The sequence below is a fragment of the Ambystoma mexicanum genome, chromosome 4q, assembly GCF_040938575.1.
Source record: "Ambystoma mexicanum isolate Mex_15411 chromosome 4q, UKY_AmexF1_1, whole genome shotgun sequence".
In the NCBI taxonomy this organism is placed as follows: domain Eukaryota; kingdom Metazoa; phylum Chordata; class Amphibia; order Caudata; family Ambystomatidae; genus Ambystoma; species Ambystoma mexicanum.
Window position 1 is genome coordinate 436,240,608 of NC_090928.1, and position 27,637 is coordinate 436,268,244.

The following is a 27,637-nucleotide window of genomic DNA, read 5'->3' on the forward strand; positions in this document are numbered from 1 at the left end:
TGCACAAATTCTGCAAAACGTAACTGCTTCTCTACTGCAGTTTGTTGATTTTGTGCTAAGAGCATAGTTAAAACCAATTGTTCATTGTTTTGTATATGAAATGATGATATATCCTATTGTTTCTTACAGTGCATTGGGTTGAAAAACATTTTAACAGGATCTATTGAAAAGGGCATATGGTTATGAAACAGGGACTTCTTGAACTGCACTCCTACGCTCTACCACTGACATAAACCCTTGAATGCTGAAAACTGCACTTTTTTAAAAAGGTGATAGAGTGGGTGACTGTATGGAACTTGTAGAACTAATGACATCAGTGCACTTCTGGTCAGCTGTACAAATTAATACATTTCATTGAGGGCATATTATTGGTTTCCACCACAGTTTTATAACATTCATATGAGTTTCCACTGGACTATTTCAAACTGATAATATCACTAGTAGAACTTGGGTGAATGTAAAACACAGCTTGTATCAAACGAAGAAATCAAAAGCAGCTTCATGGTGTTTACCCTATGTTTCAGGAGATGATCAGGAGTATTTCAAACATAGAAATGTGTTGCTCATTACATAAAATGCTAAGATTGTAAAAGTTTTCTTCAATTTATTTAAAAACATATTTCTACAGGTAAAACAGTTGGACAAGAGGGCACCCAGATTTGAACTAGGGAGCTCTTGATCTGCAGTCAAATGCTCTACCACTGAGTGATACCCCCAATTCTGAAATGTTCACCTTTATTAATTCAGTAATATGTACAAAGTGGAAGCAACATGCAATCACCATCAAAGCAATGCATTTTCAGCCACCAAACCCTCCTCATAACTATAAGGGGTACACACGATGTCCTTTATCTGCCTTGGTAAAATACAGTTAGGTTTCCATTGCAAGAATTCATAAATTTCGTATCACATGTAGATCTTGGAACATGGAAAAAAACTTTTGTCAAATGCACAAATTCTGCAAAATGTAACTGCTTCTCTACTGCCGTTTTTTGATTTTGTGCTAAGAGCATAGTTAAACCCAATTGTGCATTGTTTTGTATATGAAATGATGATATATCATATTGTTTCTTACAGTGCATTGGGTTGAAAAACATTTTAACAGGATCTATTGAAAAGGGTATATGGTTATGAAACAGGACCTTCGTGAACTGCACTCCTACGCTCTACCACTGACATAAACCCTTGGATGCTGAAAACTGCCCTTTTTCAAAAAGGTGATAGAGTCGGTGACTGTATGGAACGTGTAGAACTAATGACATTAGTGCACTTCTGGTCAGCTGTACAAATTAATACATTTCATTAAGGGCATATTATTGGTTTCCACCACAGTTTTATAACATTCATATGAGCTTCCAATGGACTATTTCAAACTGATAATATCACCAGTAGAACTTGCGTGAATTTAAAACACAGCTTGTATCATACGAAGAAATCCTAAACAGTTTAATGGTGTTTACTCTATGTTTCAGGTGCTGATCAGGAGTATTTCAAATGTAGAAATGTGTTGCTCTTTACATAAAATGCTAAGATTGTAAATGTTTTCTTCAATTTATTAAAACAAATATTTCTACAGGTAAAACAGTTGGACAAGGGGGCACCCAGATTTGAACTAGGGACCTCCTGATCTGCAGTCAAATGCTCCACCACTGAGATATACCCCCAGTTCTGAAATGTTCACCTTTATTATTTCAGTAATATGTACAAAGTGGAAGCAACATGCAGTCACCATCAAAGCAATGCATTTTCAGCCACCAAACCCTCCTTATACGTATATGGGGTGCGAAGGATGTCCTTTATCTGCCTTGGTAAAATACAGTGAGGTTTCCATTGCAAGAATTCATAAATTTCGTATCACATGTAGATCTTGGAACATGGAAAAAAAACTTTTGTCAAATGCACAAATTCTGCAAAATGTAACTGCTTCTCTACTGCAGATTTTTGATTTTGTGCTAAGAGCATAGTTAAACCCAATTGTGCATTGTTTTGTATATGAAATGATGATATATCCTATTGTTTCTTACAGTGCATTGGGTTGAAAAACATTTTACCAGGATCTATTGAAGAGGGTATATGGTTATGAAACAGGGATCTCTTGAACTACACTCCTACGCTCTACCACTGACATAAACCCTTGAATGCTGAAAACTGCCCTTTTTTAAAAAGGTGATAGAGTGGGTGACTGTATGGAACTTGTAGAACTAATGACATCAGTGCACTTCTGGTCAGCTGTCCAAATTAATACATTTCATTAAGGGCATACTATTGGTTTCCACCACAGTTTTATAACATTCATGTGAGCTTCCAATGGACTATTTCAAACTGATAATATCACCAGTAGAACTTGGGTGAATGTAAAACACAGCTTGTATCATACGAAGACATCCTAAACAGCTTAATGGTGTTTACCCTATGTTTCAGGTGATGATCAGGAGTATTTCAAATGTAGAAATGTGTTGCTCTTTACATAAAATGCTAAGATTGTAAATGTTTTCTTCAATTTATTTTAAAAAATATTTCTACAGGTAAAACAGTTGGACAAGGGAGCACCCAGATTTGAACTAGGGACCTCTTGACCTGCAGTCAAATGCTCTACCACTGAGCGATACCCCCAATTCTGAAATGTTCAACTTTATTAATTCAGTAATATGTACAAAGTTGAAGCAACATGCAATCACCATCAAAACAATGCATTTTCAGCCACCAAACCCTCCTTATAAGTATATGGGGTGCGAAGGATGTCCTTTATCTGCCTTGGTAAAATACAGTGAGGTTTCCATTGCAAGAATTCATACATTTCGTATCACATGTAGATATTGGAACATGGAAAAAAAATGTCAAATGCACAAATTCTGCAAAAACGTAACTGCTTCTCTACTGCAGTTTGTTGATTTTGTGCTAAGAGCATAGTTAAACCCAATTGTGCATTGTTTTGTATATGAAATGATGATATATCCTATTGTTTCTTACAGTGCATTGGGTTGAAAAACATTTTAACAGGATCTATTGAAGAGGGTATATGGTTATGAAACAGGGACTTCTTGAACTACACTCCTACGCTCTACCACTGACATAAACCCTTGAATGCTGAAAACTGCCCTTTTTTAAAAAGGTGATAGAGTGGGTGACTGTTTGGAACTTGTAGAACTAATGACATCAGTGCACTTCTGGCCAGCTGTACAAATTAACACATTTCATTGAGGGCATATTATTGGTTTCCACCACAGTTTTATAACATTCATATGAGCTTCCAATGGACTATTTCAAACTGATAATATCACCAGTAGAACTTGGGTGAATGTAAAACACAGCTTCTATCATACGAAAAAATCCAAAACAGCTTCATGGTGTTTACCCTATGTTTCAGGAGATGATCAGGAGTATTTCAAATGTAGAAATGTGTTGCTCATTACATAAAATGCTAAGATTGTAAATGTTTTCTTCAATTTATTTAATTAAAAACATATTTCTATAGGTAAAACAGTTGGACAAGGGGGCACCCAGATTTGAACTAGGGACCTCTTGACCTGCAGTCAAACGCTCTACCGCTGAGCTATACCCCCAATTCTGAAATGTTCACCTTTATTAATTCAGTAATATGTACAAAGTAGAAGCAACATGCAATCACCATTAAAGCAATAGATTTTCAGCAGCCACCAAACCCTCCTTATAACTATAAGGGGTAAACACGATGTCCTTTATCTGCCTTGGTAAAATACAGTGAGGTTTCCATTGCAAGAATTCATGAATTTCGTATCACACGTAGATCTTGGAACATGGAAAAAAATGTTTGTCAAATGCACAAATTCTACAAAATGTAACTGCTTCTCTACTGCAGTTTTTTGATTTTGTGCTAAGAGCATAGTTAAACCCAATTGTGCATTGTTTTGTATATGAAATGATGATATATCCTATTGTTTCTTACAGTGCATTGGGTTGAAAAACATTTTAACAGGATCTATTGAAGAGGGTATATGGTTATGAAACAGGGACTTCTTGAACTACACTCCTAAACTCTACCACTGACATAAACCCTTGAATGCTGAAAACTGCCCTTTTTTAAAAAGGTGATCGAGTGGGTGACTGTATGGAACTTGTAGAACTAATGACATCAGTGCACTTCTGGTCAGTTGTACAAATACATACATTTCATTGAGGGCATATTATTGGTTTCCACCACAGTTTTAGAACATTCATATGAGTTTCCAATGGACTATGTCAAACTGATAATATCACTAGTAGAACTTGGGTGAATGTAAAACACAGCTTGTATCATACGAAGAAATCAAAAATAACTTCATGGTGTTTACCCTATGTTTCAGGAGATGATCAGGAGTATTTCAAATGTAGAAATGTGTTGCTCATTACATAAAATGCTAAGATTGTAAATGTTTCCTTCAATTTATTTAAAAAAATATTTCCACAGGTAAAACAGTTGGACAAGAGGGCACCCCGATTTGAACTAGGGACCTCTTGATCTGCAGTCAAATGCTCTACCACTGAGCGATACCCCCAATTCTGAAATGTTCACCTTTATTAATTCAGTAAAATGTACAAAGTGGAAGCAACATTCAATCACCATCAAAGCAATGCATTTTCAGCCACCAAACACTCCACATAACTATAAGGGGTACACACGATGTCCTTTATCTGCCTTGGTAAAATACAGTGAGGTTTCCATTGCAAGAATTCATACATTTCGTATCACATGTAGATCTTGGAACATGGAAAAAAAACTTTTGTCAAATGCACAAATTCTGCAAAATGTAACTGCTTCTCTGCTGCAGTTTTTTGATTTTGTGCTAAGAGCATAGTTAAACACAATTGTGCATTGTTTTGTATATGAAATGATGATATATCCTATTGTTTCTTACAGTGCACTGGGTTGAAAAACATTTTAACAGGATCTATTGAAGAGGGTATATGGTTATGAAACAGGGATCTCTTGAACTACACTCCTGCGCTCTACCACTGACATACACCCTTAAATGCTGAAAACTGCCCTTTTTTAAAAAGGTGATAGAGTGGGTGACTTTATGGAACTTGTAGAACTAATGACATCAGTGCACTTCTGGTCAGCTGTACAAATTAATACATTTCATTAAGGGCATATTATTGGTTTCCACCACAGTTTTATAACATTCATATGAGCTTCCAATGGACTATTTCAAACTGATAATATCACCAGTAGAACTTGGGTGAATGTAAAACACAGCGTGTATCATACGAAAAAATCCTAAACAGCTTAATGGTGTTTACCCTATGTTTCAGGAGATGATCAGGAGTATTTCAAATGTAGAAATGCGTTGCTCATTACATAAAATGCTAAGATTGTAAATGTTTTCTTCAATTTATTTAATTAAAAACATATTTCTACAGGTAAAACAGTTGGACAATGGGGCACCCAGATTTGAACTAGGGACCTCTTGACCTGCAGTCAAACGCTCTACCGCTGAGCTATACCCCCAATTCTGAAATGTTCACCTATATTAATTCAGTAATATGTACAAAGTAGAACCAACATGCAATCACCATTAAAGCAATAGATTTTCAGCAGCCACCAAACCCTCCTTATAACTATAAGGGGTAAACACGATGTCCTTTATCTGCCTTGGTAAAATACAGTGAGGTTTCCATTGCAAGAATTCATGAATTTCGTATCACACGTAGATCTTGGAACATGGAAAAAAAATGTTTGTCAAATGCACAAATTCTACAAAATGTAACTGCTTCTCTACTGCAGTTTTTTGATTTTGTGCTAAGAGCATAGTTAAACCCAATTGTGCATTGTTTTGTATATGAAATGATGATATATCCTATTGTTTCTTACAGTGCATTGGGTTGAAAAACATTTTAACAGGATCTATTGAAGAGGGTATATGGTTATGAAACAGGGACTTCTTGAACTACACTCCTACGCTCTACCACTGACATAAACCCTTGAATGCTGAAAACTGCCCTTTTTTAAAAAGGTGATCGAGTGGGTGACTGTATGGAACTTGTAGAACTAATGACATCAGTGCACTTCTGGTCAGTTGTACAAATACATACATTTCATTGAGGGCATATTATTGGTTTCCACCACAGTTTTAGAACATTCATATGAGTTTCCAATGGACTATGTCAAACTGATAATATCACTAGTAGAACTTGGGTGAATGTAAAACACAGCTTGTATCATACAAAGAAATCAAAAATAACTTCATGGTGTTTACCCTATGTTTCAGGAGATGATCAGGAGTATTTCAAATGTAGAAATGTGTTGCTCATTACATAAAATGCTAAGATTGTAAATGTTTCCTTCAATTTATTTAAAAAAATATTTCTACAGGTAAAACAGTTGGACAAGAGGGCACCCCGATTTGAACTAGGGACCTCTTGATCTGCAGTCAAATGCTTTACCACTGAACTATACCCCCAAATCTGAAATATTCACCTATATTAATTCAGTAATGTGTACAAAGTAGAAGCAACATACAATCACCATCAAAGCAATGCATTTTCAGCCACCAAACCCTCCTTATGACTATAAGGGGTACACACGATGTCCTTTATCGGCCTTGGTAAAATACAGTGAGGTTTCCATTGCAATAATTCATAAATTTCGTATCACATGTAGATATTGGAACATGGAAAAAAAAACCTTTGTCAAATGCACAAATTCTGCAAAACGTAACTGCTTCTCTACTGCAGTTTGTTGATTTTGTGCTAAGAGCATAGTTAAAACCAATTGTTCATTGTTTTGTATATGAAATGATGATATATCCTATTGTTTCTTACAGTGCATTGGGTTGAAAAACATTTTAACAGGATCTATTGAAAAGGGTATATGGTTATGAAACAGGGACTTCTTGAACTGCACTCTTACGCTCTACCACTGACATAAACCCTTGAATGTTGAAAACTGCACTTTTTTAAAAAGGTGATAGAGTGGGTGACTGTATGGAACTTGTAGAACTAATGACATTAGTGCACTTCTGGTCAGCTGTACAAATTAATACATTTCATTGAGGGCATATTATTGGTTTCCACCACAGTTTTATAACATTCATATGAGTTTCCACTGGACTATTTCAAACTGATAATATCACTAGTAGAACTTGGGTGAATGTAAAACACAGCTTGTATCAAACGAAGAAATCAAAAGCAGCTTCATGGTGTTTACCCTATGTTTCAGGAGATGATCAGGAGTATTTCAAACATAGAAATGTGTTGCTCATTACATAAAATGCTAAGATTGTAAATGTTTTCTTCAATTTATTTAAACACATATTTCTACAGGTAAAACAGTTGGAAAAGGGTGCACCCAGATTTGAAATAGGGACCTCTTGATCTGCAGTCAAATGCTCTACCGCTGAGCTACACCCCCAATTCTGAAATGTTCACCTATATTAATTCAGTAATATGTACAAAGTAGAAGCAACATACAATCACCATCAAAGCAATGCATTTTCAGCCACCAAACCCTCCTTATTACTATAAGGGGTAAACACGATGTCCTATATCTGCGTTGGTAAAATACAGTGAGGTTTCCATTGCAATAATTCATAAATTTCGTATCACATGTAGATATTGGAACATGGAAAAAAAACTTTTGTCAAATGCACAAATTCTGCAAAACGTAACTGCTTCTCTACTGCAGTTTGTTGATTTTGTGCTAAGAGCATAGTTAAACCCAATTGTTCATTGTTTTTTATATGAAATGATGATATATCCTTTTGTTTCTTACAGTGCATTTGGTTGAAAAACATTTTAAAAGGATCTATTGAAGAGAGTACATGGTTATGAAACAGGGACTTCTTGAACTGCACTCCTATGCTCTACCACTGACATAAATCCTTGAATGCTGAAAACTGCCCTTTTTTAAAAAGGTGATAGATTGGGTGACTGTATGGAACTTGTAGAACTAATGACATCAGTGCACTTCTGGTCAGCTGTACAAATTAATACATTTCATTAAGGGCATATTATTGGTTTCCACCACAGTTTTATAATATTCATATCAGCTTCCAAAGGACTATTTCAAACTGATAATATCACCAGTAGAACTTGGGTGAATGTAAAACACAGCTTGTATCATACGAAGAAATCCTAAACAGCTTAATGCTGTTTACCCTATGTTTCAGGTGATGATCAGGAGTATTTATAATGTAGAAATGTGTTGCTCATTACATAAAATGCTAAAATTGTCAATGTTTACTTCAATTTATTTAATTAAAAAAATATTTCTACAGGTAAAACAGTTGGACAAGGGGGCACCCAGATTTGAACTAAGGACCTCTTGATCTGCAGTCAAATGCTCTACCGCTGAGCTATACACCCAATTCTGAAATGTTCACCCATATTAATTCAGTAATATGTACAAAGTAGAAGCAACATGCAATCACCATCAAAGCAATGCATTTTCAGCCACCATACCCTCCTTATAACTATAAGGGGTACACACAATGTCCTTTATCTGCCTTGGTAAAATACAGTGAGATTTCCATTGCAAGAATTCATACATTTCGTATCACATGTAGATATTGGAACATTGAAAAAAAATGTCAAATGCACAAATTCTGCAAAACGTAACTGCTTCTCTACTGCAGTTTGTTGATTTTGTGCTAAGAGCATAGTTAAACCCAATTGTGCATTGTTTTGTATATGAAATGATGATATATCCTATTGTTTCTTACAGTGCATTGGGTTGAAAAACATTTTAACAGGATCTATTGAAGAGGGTATATGGTTATGAAACAGGGACTTCTTGAACTACACTCCTACGCTCTACCACTGACATAAACCCTTGAATGCTGAAAACTGCCCTTTTTTTAAAAGGTGATAGAGTGGGTGACTGTATGGAACTTGTAGAACTAATGACATCAGTGCACTTCTGGTCAGTTGTACAAATACATACATTTCATTGAGGGCATATTATTGGTTTCCACCACAGTTTTAGAACATTCATATGAGTTTCCAATGGACTATGTCAAACTGGTAATATCACTAGTAGAACTTGGGTGAATGTAAAACACAGCTTGTATCATACGAAGAAATCAAAAATAACTTCATGGTGTTTACCCTATGTTTCAGGAGATGATCAGGAGTATTTCAGATGTAGAAATGTGTTGCTCATTTCATAAAATGCTAAGATTGTAAATGTTTTCTTCAATTTATTTAAAAAAATATTTCTACAGGTAAAACAGTTGGACAAGAGGGCACCCCGATTTGAACTAGGGACCTCTTGATCTGCAGTCAAATGCTCTACCACTGAGCGATACCCCCAATTCTGATACGTTCACCTTTATTAATTCAGTAATATGTACAAAGTGCAAGCAACATGCAATCACCATCAAAGCAATGCATTTTCAGCCACCAAACCCTCCTTATAACTATAAGGGGTACACAAGATGTCCTTTATCTGCCTTGGTAAAACACAGTGAGGTTTCCATTGCAAGAATTCATAAATTTCGTACCACATGTAGATCTTGGAACATGGAAAAAAAACTTTTGTCAAATGCACAAATTCTGCAAAATGTAACTGCTTCTCTGCTGCAGTTTTTTGATTTTGTGCTAAGAGCATAGTTAAACCCAATTGTGCATTGTTTTGTATATGAAATGATGATATATCCTATTGTTTCTTACAGTGCATTGGGTTGAAAATCATTTTAACAGGATCTATTGAAGAGGGTATATGGTTATGAAACAGGGATCTCTTGAACTACACTCCTACGCTCTACCACTGACATAAACCCTTAAATGCTGAAAACTGCCCTTTTTTAAAAAGGTGATAGAGTGGGTGACTGTATGGAACTTGTAGAACTAATGACATCAGTGCACTTCTGGTCAGCTGTACAAATTAATACATTTCATTAAGGGCATATTATTGGTTTCCACCACAGTTTTATAACATTCATATGAGCTTCCAATGGACTATTTCAAACTGATAATATCACCAGTAGAACTTGGGTGAATGTAAAACACAGCTTGTATCATACGAAGAAATCCTAAACAGCTTAATGGTGTTTACCCTATGTTTCAGGTGATGATCAGGAGTATTTCAAATGTAGAAATGTGTTGCTCATTACATAAAATGCTAAGATTGTGAATGTTTTCTCCAATTTATTTAAAAAAAATATTTTTAAAGTGAAACAGATAGTCAAGGGACACCCAGATTTGAACTAGGCACCTCTTGATCTGCAGTCAAATGCTCTACCACTGAACTATACCCCCAATTCTGAAATGTTTAACTTTATTAATTCAGTAATATGTACAAAGTTGAAGCAACATGCAATCACCATCAAAGCAATGCATTTTCAGCCACCAAACCCTCCTTATAACTATAAGGGGTACACACAATGTCCTTTATCTGCCTTGGTAAAATACAGTGAGGTTTCCATTGCAATAATTCATAAATTTCGTATCACATGTAGATATTGGAACATGGAAAAAAAACTTTTGTCAAATGCACAAATTCTGCAAAACGTAACTGCTTCTCTAATGCAGTTTGTTGATTTTGTGCTAAGAGCATAGTTAAACCCAATTGTTCATTATTTTTTATATGAAATGATGGTATATCCTATTGTTTCTTACAGTGCATTGGGTTGAAAAACATTTTAACAGGATCTATTGAAGAGGGTACATGGTTATGAAACAGGGACTTCTTGAACTGCACTCCTACGCTCTACCACTGACATAAACCCTTGAATGCTGAAAACTGCCCTTTTTTTAAAAAGGTGATAGATTGGTTGGCTTTATGGAACTTGTAGAACTAATGACATCAGTGCACTTCTGGTCAGCTGTACAAATTAATACATTTCCTTGAGGGCATATTGCTGGTTTCCACCACAGTTTTATAACATTCATATGAGCTTCCAATGGACTATTTCAAACTGATAATATCACCCGTAGAACTTGGGAGAATGTAAAACACAGCTTGTATCATACGAAGAAATCCTAAACAGCTTAATGGTGTTTACCCTATGTTTCAGGTGATGATCAGAAGTATTTTAAATGTAGAAATGTGTTGCTCATTACATAAAATGCTAAGATTGTAAATGTTTACTTCAATTTATTGAAATTAAAACAATATTTCTACAGGTAAAACAGTTGGAAAAGGGGGCACCCAGATTTTAACTAGAGACCTCTTGATCTGCAGTCAAATTCTCTACCGCTGAGCTATTCCCCCAATTCTGAAATGTTCACCTATATTAATTCAGTAATATGTACAAAGTAGAAGCTACATGCAATCACCATCAAAGCAATGCATTTTCAGCCAACAAACCCTCCTTATAACTATAAGGGGTACACACAATGTCCTTTATCTGTCTTGGTAAAATACAGTGAGGTTTCCATTGCAAGAATTCATACATTTCGTATCACATGTAGATATTGGAACATGGAAAAAAAACCTTTTGTCAAATGCACAAATTCCGCAAAATGTAACTGCTTCTCTACTGCAGTTTGTTGATTTTGTGCTAAGAGCATAGTTAAAACAAATTGTTCATTGTTTTGTATATGAAATGATGATATATCTTATTGTTTCTTACAGTGCATTGGGTTGAAAAACATTTTAACAGGATCTATTGTACAGGGTATATGGTTATGAAACAGGGACTTCTTGAACTACACTCCTACGCTCTACCACTGACATAAACCCTTGAATGCTGAAAACTGCCCTTTTTTAAAAAGGTGATAGAGTGGGTGACTGTATGGAACTTGTAGAACTAATGACATCAGTGCACTTCTGGTCAGCTGTACAAATTAATACATTTCATTAAGGGCATATTATTGGTTTCCACCACAGTTTTATAACATTCATATGAGCTTCCAATGGACTATTTCAAACTGATAATATCACCAATAGAACTTTGGTGAATGTAAAACACAGCTTGTATCATACGAAGAAATCCTAAACAGCTTAATGGTGTTTACCCTATGTCTCAGGTAATGATCAAGAGTATTTCAAATATAGAAATGTGTTGCTCATTACATAAAATGCTAAGATTGTAAATGTTTTCTTCAATTTATTTAACAAAATATTTCTACAGGTAAAACGGTTAGACAAGAGGGCACCCAGATTTGAACTAGGGACCTTTTCACCTGTAGACAAATGCTCTACCACTGAGCGATAACCCCAATTCTGAAATGTTCACCTTTATTAATTCAGTAATATGTACAAAGTGGAAGCAACATGCAATCACCATCAAAGCAATGCATTTTCAGCCACCAAAACCTCCTTGTAACTCTAAGGGGTATACAAGATGTCCTTTATCTGCCTCGGTAAAATACAGTGAGGTTTCCATTGCAAGAATTCACACATTTCATATCACATGTAGATCTTGGAACATGGAAAAAAAACCTTTGTCAAATACACAAATTCCGCAAAATGTAACTGCTTCTCTACTGCAGTTTGTTGATTTTGTGCTAAGAGCATAGTTAAAACAAATTGTTCATTGTTTTGTATATGAAATGATAATATATCTTATTGTTTCTTACAGTGCATTGGGTTGAAAAACATTTTAACAGGATCTATTCAAAAGGGTATATGGTTATGAAACAGGAACTTCTTGAACTGCACTCCTACGCTCTACCACTGACATAAACCCTTGAATGCTGAAAACTGTCCTTTTTTAAAAAGGTGATAGAGTGGGTGACTGTATGGAACTTGTAGAACTAATGACATCAGTGCACTTGTGGGCAGCGCTACAAATTAATACATTTCATTGAGGGCATATTATTGGTTTCCACCACAGTTTTATAACATTCATATGAGCTTCCAATGGACTATTTCAAACTGATAATAACACCAGTAGAACTTGGGTGAATGTAAAACAAAGCTTGTATCATACGAAGAAATCCTAAACAGCTTAATGGTGTTTACCCTATGTTTCAGGTGATGATCAGGAGTATTTCAAATGTAGAAATGTGTTGCTCATTACATAAAATGCTAAGATTGTAAATGTTTACTTCAATTTATTTAATTAAAAAAATATTTCTACATGTAAAACAGTTAGACAATGGGGGCACCCAGATTTGAACTAGTGACTTCTTGATCTGCAGACAAATGCTCTACCACTGAGCTATACCCTCAAGTCTGAAATGATCACCTATATTAATTCAGTAATATGTACAACGTAGAAGCAACATACAATCACCATCAAAGCAATGCATTTTCAGCCACCAAACCCTCCTTATAACTATAAGGGGTACACACGATGTCCTTTATCTGCCTTGGTAAAATACAGTGAGGTTTCCATTGCAATAATTCATAAATTTCGTATCACATGTAGATATTGGAACATGGAAAAAAAACTTTTGTCAAATGCACAAATTCTGCAAAACATAACTGCTTCTCTAATGCAGTTTGCTGATTTTGTGCTAAGAGCATAGTTAAACCCAATTGTTCATTGTTTTTTATATGAAATGATGATATTTCCTTTTGTTTCTTACAGTGCATTTGGTTGAAAAACATTTTAACAGGATCTATTGAAGAGGGTACATGGTTATGAAACAGGGACTTCTTGAACTGCACTCCTACGCTCTACCACTGACATAAACCCTTGAATGCTGAAAACTGCCCTTTTTTTAAAAAGGTGATAGATTGGGTGACTGTATGGAACTTGTAGAACTAATGACATCAGTGCACTTCTGGTCAGCTGTACAAATTAATACATTTCCTTGAGGGCATATTGTTGGTTTCCACCACAGTTTTATAACATTCATATGAGCTACCAATGGACTATTTCAAACTGATAATATCACCAGTAGAACTTGGGTGAATGTAAAACACAGCTTGTTTCATACGAAGAAATCCTAAACAGCTTAATGGTGTTTACCCTATGTTTCAGGTGATGATCAGAAGTATTTTAAATGTAGAAATGTGTTGCTCATTACATAAAATGCTAAGATTGTAAATGTTTACTTCAATTTATTGAAATTAAAACAATATTTCTACAGGTAAAACAGTTGGAAAAGGGGGCACCCAGAGTTGAACTAGAGACCTCTTGATCTGCAGTCAAATTCTCTACCGCTGAGCTATTCCCCCAATACTGAAGAGTTCACCTATGTTAATTCAGTAATATGTACAAAGTAGAAGCTACATGCAATCACCATCAAAGCAATGCATTTTCAGCCACCAAACCCTCCTTATAACTATAAGGGGTACACACAATGTCCTTTATCTGCCTTGGTAAAATACAGTGAGGTTTCCATTGCAAGAATTCTTACATTTCATATCACATGTAGATATTGGAACATGGAAAAAAAACCTTTGTCAAATGCAGAAATTCCGCAAAATGTAACTGCTTCTCTACTGCAGTTTGTTGATTTTGTGCTAAGAGCATAGTTAAAACAAATTGTTCATTGTTTTGTATATGAAATGATGATATATCTTATTGTTTCTTACAGTGCATTGGGTTGAAAAACATTTTAACAGGATCTATTGAAAAGACTATATTGTTATGAAACAGGAACTTCTTGAACTGCACTCCTACGCTCTACCACTGACATAAACCCTTGAATGCTGAAAACTGCCCTTTTTTAAAAAGGTGACAGAGTGGGTGACTGTATGGAACTTGTAAAACTAATGACATCAGTGCACTTCTGGGCAGCTGTACAAATTAATACATTTCATTGAGGGCATATTATTGGTTTCCACCACAGTTTTATAACATTCATATGAGCTTCCAATGGACTATTTCAAACTGATAATAACACCAGTAGAACTTGGGTGAATGTAAAACAAAGCTTGTATCATACGAAGAAATCCTAAACAGCTTAATGGTGTTTACCCTATGTTTCAGGTGATGATCAGGAGTATTTCAAATGTAGAAATGTGTTGCTCATTACATAAAATGCTAAGATTGTAAATGTTTACTTCAATTTATTTAATTAAAAAAATATTTCTACAGGTAAAACAGTTAGACAATGGGGGCACCCAGATTTGAACTAGGGACCTCTTGATCTGCAGTAAAATGCTCTACCACTGAGCTATACCCTCCAACCTGAAATGTTTATCTATATTAATTCAGTAATATGTGCAAAGTAGAAGCAACATACAATCACCATCACAGCAATGCATTTTCAGCCACCAAACCCTCCTTATAACTACAAGGGGTACACACGATGTACTTTATCTGCCTTGGTAAAATACAGTGAGGTTTCCATTGCAAGAATTCATACATTTCGTATCACATGTAGATCTTGGAACATGGAAAAAAAACCTTTGTCAAATGCACAAATTCCGCAAAATGTAACTGCTTCTCTACTGCAGTTTGTTGATTTTGTGCTAAGAGCATAGTTAAAACAAATTGTTCATTGTTTTGTATATGAAATGATGATATATCTTATTGTTTCTTACAGTGCATTGGGTTGAAAAACATTTTAACAGGATCTATTGAAAAGAGTATATGGTTATGAAACAGGAACTTCTTGAACTACACACCTACGCTCTACCACTGACATAAACCCTTGAATGCTGAAAACTGCCCTTTTTTAAAAAGGTGATAGAGTGGGTGACTGTATGGAACTTGTAGAACTAATGACATCAGTGCACTTCTGGTCAGCTGTACAAATTAATACATTTCATTAAGGGCATATTATTGGTTTCCACCACAGTTTTATAACATTCATATGAGCTGCCAATGGACTATTTCAAACTGATAATATCACCAATAGAACTTTGGTGAATGTAAAACACAGCGTGTATCATACGAAGAAATCCTAAACAGCTTAATGGTGTTTACCCTATGTCTCAGGTATTGATCAAGAGTATTTCAAATGTAGAAATGTGTTGCTCATTACATAAAATGCTAAGATTGTAAATGTTTTCTTCAATTTATTTAAAAAAATATTTCTACAGGTAAAACGGTTAGACAAGGGGGCACCCAGATTTGAACTAGGGACCTCTTCATCTGTAGTCAAATGCTCTACCACTGAGCGATACCCCCAATTCTGAAATTGTCAACTTTATTAATTCAGTGATATGTACAAAGTGGAAGCAACATGCAATCACCATCAAAGCAATGCATTTTCAGCCACCAAAACCTCCTTATAACTCTAAGGGGTATACAAGATGTCCTTTATCTGCCTTGGTAAAATACAGTGAGGTTTCCATTGCAAGAATTCATACATTTCATATCACATGTAGATCTTGGAACATGGAAAAAAAACCTTTGTCAAATACACAAATTCCGCAAAATGTACCTGCTTCTCTACTGCAGTTTGTTGATTTTGTGCTAAGAGCATAGTTAAAACAAATTGTTCATTGTTTTGCATATGAAATGATGATATATCTTATTGTTTCTTACAGTGCATTGGGTTGAAAAACATTTTAACAGGGTCTATTCAAAAGGGTATATGGTTATGAAACAGGAACTTCTTGAACTGCACTCCTACGCTCTACCACTGACATAAACCCTTGAATGCTGAAAACTGTCCTTTTTTAAAAAGGTGATAGAGTGGGTGACTGTATGGAACTTGTAGAACTAATGACATCAGTGCACTTGTGGGCAGCGCTACAAATTAATACATTTCATTGAGGGCATATTATTGGTTTCCACCACAGTTTTATAACATTCATATGAGCTTCCAATGGACTATTTCAAACTGATAATAACACCAGTAGAACTTGGGTGAATGTAAAACAAAGCTTGTATCATACGAAGAAATCCTAAACAGCTTAATGGTGTTTACCCTATGTTTCAGGTGATGATCAGGAGTATTTCAAATGTAGAAATGTGTTGCTCATTACATAAAATGCTAAGATTGTAAATGTTTACTTCAATTTATTTAATTAAAAAAATATTTCTACAGGTAAAACAGTTAGACAATGGGGGCACCCAGATTTGAACCAGTGCCTTCTTAATCTGCAGTCAAATGCTCTACCACTGAGCTATACCCTCAAGTCTGAACTGTTCACCTATATTAATTCAGTAATATGTACAACGTAGAAGCAACACACAATCACCATCAAAGCAATGCATTTTCAGCCACCAAACCCTCCTTATAACTATAAGGGGTACACACGATGTCCTTTATCTGCCTTGGTAAAATACAGTGAGGTTTCCATTGCAATAATTCATAAATCTCGAATCACATGTAGATATTGGAACATGGAAAAAAAACTTTTGTCAAATGCACAAATTCTGCAAAACGTAACTGCTTCTCTAATGCAGTTTGCTGATTTTGTGCTAAGAGCATAGTTAAACCCAATTGTTCATTGTTTTTTATATGAAATGATGATATATCCTATTGTTTCTTACAGTGCATTGGGTTGAAAAACATGTTAACAGGATCTATTGAAGAGGGTACATGGTTATGAAACAGGGACTTCTTGAACTGCACTCCTACGCTCTACCACTGACATAAACCCTTGAATGCTGAAAACTGCCCTTTTTTAAAAAGGTGATAGATTGGGTGACTGTATGGAACTTGTAGAACTAATGACATCAGTGCACTTCTGGTCAGCTGTACAAATTAATACATTTCATTGAGGGCATATTGTTGGTTTCCACCACAGTTTTATAACATTCATATGAGCTTCCAATGGACTATTTCAAACTGATAATATCACCAGTAGAACTTGGGTGAATGTAAAACACAGCGTGTATCATACGAAGAAATCCTAAACAGCTTAATGGTGTTTACCCTATGTTTCAGGTGATGATCAGAAGTATTTCAAATGTAGAAATGTGTTGCTCATTACATAAAATGCTAAGATTGTAAATGTTTACTTCAATTTATTGAAATTAAAACAATATTTCTACAGGTAAAACAGTTGGAAAAAGGGGCACCCAGATTTGAATTAGGGATCTCTTGATCTGCCGTCAAATTCTCTACCGCTGAGCTATTCCGCCAATTCTGAAATGTTCACCTATATTAATTCAGTAATATGTACAAAATAGAAGCTACATGCAATCACCATCAAAGCAATGCATTTTCAGCCACCAAACCCTCCTTATAACTATAAGGGGTACACACGATGTCCTTTATCTGCCTTGGTAAAATACAGTGAGGTTTCCATTGCAAGAATTCATACATTTCGTATCACATGTAGATCTTGGAACATGGAAAAAAAACCTTTGTCAAATGCACAAATTCCGCAAAATGTAACTGCTTCTCTACTGCAGTTTGTTGATTTTGTGCTAAGAGCATAGTTAAAACAAATTGTTCATTGTTTTGTATATGAAATGATGATATATCTTATTGTTTCTTACAGTGCATTGGGTTGAAAAACATTTTAACAGGATCTATTGAAAAGAGTATATGGTTATGAAACAGGAACTTCTTGAACTGCACTCCTACGCTCTACCACTGACATAAACCCTTGAATGCTGAAAACTGCCCTTTTTTAAAAAGGTAATAGAGTGGGTGACTGTATGGAACTTGTAGAACTAATGACATCAGTGCACTTCTGGGCAGCTGTACAAATGAATATATTTCATTGAGGGCATATTATTGGTTTCCACCACAGTTTTATAACATTCATATGAGCTTCCAATGGACTATTTCAAACTGATAATAACACCAGTAGAACGTGGGTGAATGTAAAACAAAGCTTGTATCATACGAAGAAATCCTAAACAGCTTAATGTTGTTTACCCTATGTTTCAATAATGATCAGGAGTATTTCAAATGTAGAAATGTGTTGCTCATTACATAAAATGCTAAGATTGTAAATGTTTACTTAAATTTATTGAAATTAAAAAAAGATTTCTACAGGTAAAACAGTTGGAAAAGGGGGCACCCAGATTTGAATTAGGGACCTCTTGATCTGCAGTCAAATTCTCTACCGCTGAGCTATTCCCCCAATTCTGAAATGTTCACCTATATTAATTCAGTAATATGTACAAAGTAGAAGCTACATGCAATCACCATCAAAGCAATGCATTTTCAGCCACCAAACACTCCTTATAACTATAAGGGGTACACACAAGGTCCTCTATCTGCCTTGGTAAAATACAGTGAGGTTTCCATTGCAAGAATTCATACATTTCGTATCACATGTAGATCTTGGAACATGGAAAAAAAACCTATGTCAAATGCACAAATTCCGCAAAATATAACTACTTCTCTACTGCAGTTTGTTGATTTTGTGCTAAGAGCATAGTTAAAACAAATTGTTCATTGTTTTGTATATGAAATGATGATATATCTTATTGTTTCTTACAGTGCATTGGGTTGAAAAACATTTTAACAGGATCTATTGAAAAGAGTATATGGTTATGAAACAGGAACTTCTTGAACTGCACTCCTACGCTCTACCACTGACATAAACCCTTGAATGCTGAAAACTGCCCTTTTTTAAAAAGGTGATAGAGTGGGTGACTGTATGGAACTTGTAGAACTAATGACATCAGTGCACTTCTGGGCAGCTGTACAAATTAATACATTTCATTGAGGGCATATTATTGGTTTCCACCACAGTTTTATAACATTCATATGAGCTTCCAATGGACTATTTCAAACTGATAATAACACCAGTAGAATGTGGGTGAATGTAAAACAAAGCTTGTATCATACGAAGAAATCCTAAACAGCTTAATGTTGTTTACCCTATGTTTCAATGATGATCAGGAGTATTTCAAATGTAGAAATGTGTTGCTCATTACATAAAATGCTAAGATTGTAAATGTTTACTTCAATGTATTTAATTAAAAACAGATTTCTACAGGTAAAACAGTTACACAAGGGGGCACCCAGGTTTGAACTAGGGACCTGTTGATCTGCAGTCAAATTCCCTACAGCTGAGCTATTCCCCCAATTCTGAAATGTTCACCTATATTAATTCAGTAATATGTACAAAGTAGAAGCTACATGCAATCACCATCAAAGCAATGCATTTTCAGCCACCAAACCCTCCTTATAACTATAAGGGGTACACACGATGTCCTTTATCTGCCTTGGTAAAATACAGTGAGGTTTCCATTGCAAGAATTCATACATTTCTTATCACATGTAGATCTTGGAACATGGAAAAAAAACCTTTGTCAAATGCACAAATTCCGCAAAATGTAACTGCTTCTCTACTGCAGTTTGTTGATTTTGTGCTAAGAGCATAGTTAAAACAAATTGTTCATTGTTTTGTATATGAAATGATGATATATCTTATTGTTTCTTACAGTGCATTGGGTTGAAAAACATTTTAACAGGATCTATTGAAAAGAGTATATGGTTATGAAACAGGAACTTCTTGAACTACACACCTACGCTCTACCACTGACATAAACCCTTGAATGCTGAAAACTGCCCTTTTTTAAAAAGGTGATAGAGTGGGTGACTGTATGGAACTTGTAGAACTAATGACATCAGTGCACTTCTGGTCAGCTGTACAAATTAATACATTTCATTAAGGGCATATTATTGGTTTCCACCACAGTTTTATAACATTCATATGAGCTTCCAATGGACTATTTCAAACTGATAATATCACCAATAGAACTTTGGTGAATGTAAAACACAGCGTGTATCATACGAAGAAATCCTAAACAGCTTAATGGTGTTTACCCTATGTCTCAGGTATTGATCAAGAGTATTTCAAATGTAGATATGTGTTGCTCATTACATAAAATGCTAAGATTGTAAATGTTTTCTTCAATTTATTTAAAAAAATATTTCTACAGGTAAAACGGTTAGACAAGGGGGCACCCAGATTTGAACTAGGGACCTCTTCATCTGTAGTCAAATGCTCTACCACTGAGCGATACCCCCAATTCTGAAATTGTCAACTTTATTAATTCAGTAATATGTACAAAGTGGAAGCAACATGCAATCACCATCAAAGCAATGCATTTTCAGCCACCAAACCCTCCTTATAACTATAAGGGGTACACACGAGGTCCTTTATCTGCCTTGGTAAAATACAGTGAGGTTTCCATTGCAAGAATTCATACATTTCGTATCACATGTAGATCTTGGAACATGGAAAAAAAACCTATGTCAAATGCACAAATTCCGCAAAATGTAACTGCTTCTCTACTGCAGTTTGTTGATTTTGTGCTAAGAGCATAGTTAAAACAAATTGTTCATTGTTTTGTATATGAAATGATGATATATCTTATTGTTTCTTACAGTGCATTGGGTTGAAAAACATTTTAACAGGATCTATTGAAAAGTGTATATGGTTATGAAACAGGAACTTCTTGAACTGCACTCCTACACTCTACCACTGACATAAACCCTTGAATGCTGAAAACTGCCCTTTTTTAAAAAGGTGATAGAGTGGGTGACTGTATGGAACTTGTAGAACTAATGACATCAGTGCACTTCTGGGCAGCTGTACAAATTAATACATTTCATTGAGGGCATATTATTGGTTTCCACCACAGTTTTATAACATTCATATGAGCTTCCAATGGACTATTTCAAACTGATAATAACACCAGTAGAACGTGGGTGAATGTAAAACAAAGCTTGTATCATACGAAGAAATCCTAAACAGCTTAATGTTGTTTACCCTATGTTTCAATGATGATCAGGAGTATTTCAAATGTAGAAATGTGTTGCTCATTACATAAAATGCTAAGATTGTAAATGTTTACTTCAATTTATTTAATTAAAAAAAGATTTCTACAGGTAAAACAGTTGGACAAGTGAGCACCCAGATTTGAAATAGGGACCTGTTGATCTGCAGTCAAATTCTCTACCGCTGAGCTATTCCCCCAATTCTGAAATGTTCACCTATATTAATTCAGTAATATGTACAAAGTAGAAGCTACATGCAATCACCATCAAAGCAATGCATTTTCAGCCACCAAACCCTCCTTATAACTATAAGGGGTACACACAATGTCCTTTATCTGCCTTGGTAAAATACAGTGAGGTTTCCATTGCAAGAATTCATAAATTTCGTATCACATGTAGATCTTGGAACATGGAAAAAAAACCTTTGTCAAATGCACACATTCTGCAAAATGTAACTGCTTCTCTACTGCAGTTTGTTGATTTTGTGCTAAGAGCATGGTTAAACCCAATTGTTCATTGTTTTGTATATGAAATGATGATATATCTTATTGTTTCTTACAGTGCATTGGGTTGAAAAACATTTTAACAGGATCTATTGAAAAGGGTATATGGTTATGAAACAGGGACTTCTTGAACTGCACCCCTACGCTCTACCACTGACATAAACCCTTGAATGCTGAAAACTGCCCTTTTTTAAAAAGGTGATAGAGTGGGTGACTGTATGGAACTTGTAGAACTAATGACATCAGTGCACTTCTGGTCAGCTGTTCAAATTAATACATTTCATTAAGGGCATATTGTTGGTTTCCACCACAGTTTTATAACATTCATATGAGCTTCCAATGGACTATTTCAAACTGATAATATCACCAGTAGAACTTGGGTGAATGTAAAACACAGCTTGTATCATACGAAGAAATCCTAAACAGCTTAATGGTGTTTACCCTATGTTTCAGGTGATGATCAGAAGTATTTCAAATGTAGAAATGTTTTGCTCATTACACAAAATGCTAAGATTGTAAATGTTTTCTTCAATTTATTTAAAAAAAATATTTCTACAGGTAAAACGGTTAGACAAGGGGGCACCCAGATTTGAACTAGGGACCTCTTGATCTATAGTCAAATGCTCTACCACTGAGCGATACCCCAATTCTGAAATTTTCACCTTTATTAATTCAGTAATATGTACAAAGTGGAAGCAACATGCAATCACCATCAAAACAATGCATTTTCAGCCACCAAAACCTCCTTATAACTCTAAGGGGTATACAAGATGTCCTTTATCTGCCTTGGCAAAATACAGTGAGGTTTCCATTGCAAGAATTCATACATTTCATATCACATGTAGATTCTGGAACATGGAAAAAAAAAACCTTTGTCAAATACACAAATTCCGCAAAATGTAACTTCTTCTCTACTGCAGTTTGTTGATTTTGTGCTAAGAGCATAGTTAAAACAAATTGTTCATTGTTTTGTATATGAAATGATGATATATCTTATTGTTTCTTACAGTGCATTGGGTTGAAAAACATTTTAACAGGATCTATTGTACAGGGTATATGGTTATGAAACAGGGACTTCTTGAACTACACTCCTACGCTCTACCACTGACATAAACCCTTGAATGCTGAAAACTGGCCTTTTTTAAAAAGGTGATAGAGTGGGTGACTGTATGGAACTTGTAGAACTAATGACATCAGTGCACTTCTGGTCAGCTGTACAAATTAATACATTTCATTAAGGGCATATTATTGGTTTCCACCACAGTTTTATAACATTTATATGAGCTTCCAATGGACTATTTCAAACTGATAATAACACCAATAGAACTTTGGTGAATGTAAAACACAGCTTGTATCATACGAAGAAATCCTAAACAGCTTAATGTTGTTTACCCTATGTTTCAATGATGATCAGGAGTATTTCAAATGTAGAAATGTGTTGCTCATTACATAAAATGCGAAGATTGTAAATGTTTACTTCAATTTATTTAATTAAAAAAAGATTTCTACAGGTAAAACAGTTGGACAAGGTAGCACCCAGATTTGAACTAGGGACCTGTTGACCTGCAGTCAAATTCTGTACCGCTGAGCTATTCCCCCCATTCTGAAATATTTACCTATATTAATTCAGTAATATGTACAAAGTAGAAGCTACATGCAATCACCATCAAAGCAATGCATTTTCAGCCACCAAACCCTCCTTATAACTATAAGGGGTACACAAGATGTCCTTTATCTGCCTTGGTAAAATACAGTGAGGTTTCCATTGCAAGAATTCATACATTTCGTATCACATGTGGATCTTGGAACATGAAAAAAAAACCTTTGTCAAATGCACAAATTCCGCAAAATGTAACTGCTTCTCTACTGCAGTTTGTTGATTTTGTGCTAAGAGCATAGTTAAAACAAATTGTTCATTGTTTTGTATATGAAATGATGATATATCTTATTGTTTCATACAGTGCATTGGGTTGAAAAACATTTTAACAGGATCTATTCAAAAGGGTATATGGTTATGAAACAGGATCTTCTTGAACTGCACTCCTACGCTCTACCACTGACATAAACCCTTGAATGCTGAAAACTGTCCTTTTTTAAAAAGGTGATAGAGTGGGTGACTGTATGGAACTTGTAGAACTATTGACATCAGTGCACTTGTGGGCAGCGCTACAAATTAATACATTTAATTGAGGGCATATTAGTGGTTTCCACCACAGTTTTATAACATTCATATGAGCTTCCAATGGACTATTTCAAACTGATAATAACACCAGTAGAACTTGGGTGAATGTAAAACAAAGCTTGTATCATACGAAGAAATCCTAAACAGCTTAATGGTGTTTACCCTATGTTTCAGGTGATGATCAGGAGTATTTCAAATGTAGAAATGTGTTGCTCATTACATAAAATGCTAAGATTGTAAATGTTTACTTCAATTCATTTAATTAATAAAATATCTCTACAAGTAAAACAGTTAGACAATGGGGGCACCCAGATTTGAACTAGTGACCTCTTGATCTGCAGTCAAATGCTCTACCACTGAGCTATACCCTTAAGTCTGAAATGTTCACATATATTAATTCAGTAATATGTACAACGTAGAAGCAACATACAATCACCATCAAAGCAATGCATTTTCAGCCACCAAACCCTCCTTATAACTAAAAGGGGTACACACGATGTCCTTTATCTGCCTTGGTAAAATACAGTGAGGTTTCCATTGCAATAATTCATAAATTTCGTATCACATGTAGATATTGGAACATGGAAAAAAAACTTTTGTCAAATGCACAAATTCTGCAAAACGTAACTGTTTCTCTAATGCAGTTTGCTGATTTTGTGCTAAGAGCATAGTTAAACCCAATTGTTCATTGTTTTTTATATGAAATGATGATATATCCTATTGTTTCTTACAGTGCATTGGGTTGAAAAACATGTTAACAGGATCTATTGAAGAGGGTACATGGTTATGAAACAGGGACTTCTTGAACTGCACTCCTACGCTCTACCACTGACATAAACCATTGAATGCTGAAAACTGCCCTTTTTTAAAAAGGTGATAGATTGGGGGACTGTATGGAACTTGTAGAACTAATGACATCAGTGCACTTCTGGTCAGCTGTACAAATTAATACATTTCATTGAGGGCATATTGTTGGTTTCCACCACAGTTTTATAACATTCATATGAGCTTCCAATGGACTATTTCAAACTGATAATATCACCAGTAGAACTTGGGTGAATGTAAAACACAGCGTGTATCATATGAAGAGATCCTAAACAGCTTAATGGTGTTTACCCTATGTTTCAGGTGATGATCAGAAGTATTTCAAATGTAGAAATGTGTTGCTCATTACATAAAATGCTAAGATTGTAAATGTTTACTTCAATTTATTGAAATTAAAACAATATTTTTACAGGTAAAACAGTTGGAAAAGGGGGCACCCAGATTTGAATTAGGGATCTCTTGATCTGCAGTCAAATTCTTTACCGCTGAGCTATTCCGCCAATTCTGAAAGGTTAACCTATATTAATTCAGTAATATGTACAAAATAGAAGCTACATGCAATCACCATCAAAGCAATGCATTTTCAGCCACCAAACCCTCCTTATAACTATAAGGGGTACACACGATGTCCTTTATCTGCCTTGGTAAAATACAGTGAGGTTTCCATTGCAAGAATTCATACATTTCGTATCACATGTAGATCTTGGAACATGGAAAAAAAACCTTTGTCAAATGCACAAATTCCGCAAAATGTAACTGCTTTTCTACTGCAGTTTGTTGATTTTGTGCTAAGAGCATAGTTAAAACAAATTGTTCATTGTTTTGTATATGAAATGATGATATATCTTATTGTTTCTTACAGTGCATTGGGTTGAAAAACATTTTAACAGGATCTATTGAAAAGAGTATATGGTTATGAAACAGGAACTTCTTGAACTGCACTCCTACGCTCTACCACTGACATAAACCCTTGAATGCTGAAAACTGCCCTTTTTTAAAAAGGTGATAGAGTGGGTGACTGTATGGAACTTGTAGAACTAATGACATCAGTGCACTTCTGGGCAGCTGTACAAATTAATACATTTCATTGAGGGCATATTATTGGTTTCCACCACAGTTTTATAACATTCATATGAGCTTCCAATGGACTATTTCAAACTGATAATATCACCAGTAGAACTTGGGTGAATGTAAAACACTGCTTGTATCATACGAAGAAATCCTAAACAGTTTCATGGTGTTTACCTTATGTTTCAGGAGATGATCAGGAGTATTTCAAATGTAGAAATGTGTTGCTCATTACATAAAATGCTAAGATTGTGAATGTTTTCTTCAATTTATTCAAAAAAATATTTCTACAGGTAAAACAGCTGGACAAGGGGGCACCCAGATTTGAACTAGGGGCCGCTTGATCTGCAGTCAAATGCTATACCGCTGAGCTATACACCCAAATCTGAAATGTTCACCTATATTAATTCAGTAATATGTACAAAGTAGAAGCAACATGCAATCACCATCAAATCAATGCATTTTCAGCCACCAAACCCTCCTTATAACGATAAGGGGTACACAAGATGTCCGTTTTCTGCCTTGGTAAAATACAGTGAGGTTTCCATTGCAAGGATTCATAAATTTCGTATCACATGTAGATCTTGGAACATGGAAAAAAAACCTTTGTCAAATGCACACATTCTGCAAAACGTAGCTGCTTCTCTACTGCAGTTTGCTGATTTTGTGCTAAGAGCATAGTTAAAACAAATTGTTCTTTGTTTTTTTATATGAGATGATGATATATCCTATTGTTTCTTACAGTGCATTGGGTTGAAAAACATTTTAACAAGATCTATTGAACAGGGTATATGGTTATGAAACAGGGACTTCTTGAACTGCACTCCTACGCTCTACCACTGACATAAACCCTTGAATGCTGAAAACTGCCCTTTTTTTAAAAAGGTGATAGAGTGGGTGACTGTATGGAACTTGTAGAAGTAATGACATCAGTGCACTTCTGGTCAGCTGTACAAATTAATACATTTCATTAAGGGCATATTATTGGTTTCCACCACAGTTTTATAACATTCCTATGAGCTTCCAATGGACTAATTCAAACTGATAATATCACCAGTAGAACTTGGGTGAATGTAAAACACAGCTTGTATCATACGAAGAAATCCTAAACAGCTTAATGGTGTTTACCCTATGTTTCAGGTGATGATCAGGAGCATTTTAAATGTAGAAATGTGTTGCTCATTACATAAAATGCTAAAATTGTAAATGTTTTCTTCAATTTATTTAATTAAAAAAATATTTCTACAGGTAAAACGGTTAGACAAGGGGGCACCCAGATTTGAACTAGGGACCTCTTGATCTATAGTCAAATGCTCTACCACTGAGCGATACCCTCAAGTCTGAAATGTTCACCTAAATTAATTCAGTAATATGTACAACGTAGAAGCAACATACAATCACCATCAAAGCAATGCATTTTCAGCCACCAAACCCTCCTTATAACTATAAGGGGTACACACGATGTCCTTTATCTGCCTTGGTAAAATACAGTGAGGTTTCCATTGCAATAATTCATAAATTTCGTATCACATGTAGATATTGGAACATGGAAAAAAAACTTTTGTCAAATGCACAAATTCGGCAAAAAGGAACTGCTTCTCTACTGCAGTTT

The 27,637-nt window shown here is 35.1% G+C and overlaps 5 non-coding genes across 5 annotated transcripts; all 5 read right to left on the reverse strand.

Moving 5' to 3' along the window:
• Nucleotides 1-3,491: 3,491 nt before the first annotated feature.
• Nucleotides 3,492-3,563, reverse strand: TRNAC-GCA (transfer RNA cysteine (anticodon GCA)). Its single transcript has one exon. It is a non-coding gene; the product is annotated as a tRNA-Cys (tRNA).
• A 12,297-nt stretch (nt 3,564-15,860) lies between these two features.
• TRNAC-ACA (transfer RNA cysteine (anticodon ACA)) lies at nt 15,861-15,932 on the reverse strand. The gene has a single exon. It is a non-coding gene; the product is annotated as a tRNA-Cys (tRNA).
• Nucleotides 15,933-20,622: 4,690 nt separating this feature from the next.
• Nucleotides 20,623-20,694, reverse strand: TRNAC-ACA (transfer RNA cysteine (anticodon ACA)). The gene has a single exon. It is a non-coding gene; the product is annotated as a tRNA-Cys (tRNA).
• Nucleotides 20,695-22,524: 1,830 nt separating this feature from the next.
• Nucleotides 22,525-22,596, reverse strand: TRNAY-AUA (transfer RNA tyrosine (anticodon AUA)). The gene has a single exon. It is a non-coding gene; the product is annotated as a tRNA-Tyr (tRNA).
• Nucleotides 22,597-27,289: 4,693 nt separating this feature from the next.
• TRNAY-AUA (transfer RNA tyrosine (anticodon AUA)) lies at nt 27,290-27,361 on the reverse strand. Its single transcript has one exon. It is a non-coding gene; the product is annotated as a tRNA-Tyr (tRNA).
• Between the last annotated feature and the right edge of the window lie 276 nt (nt 27,362-27,637).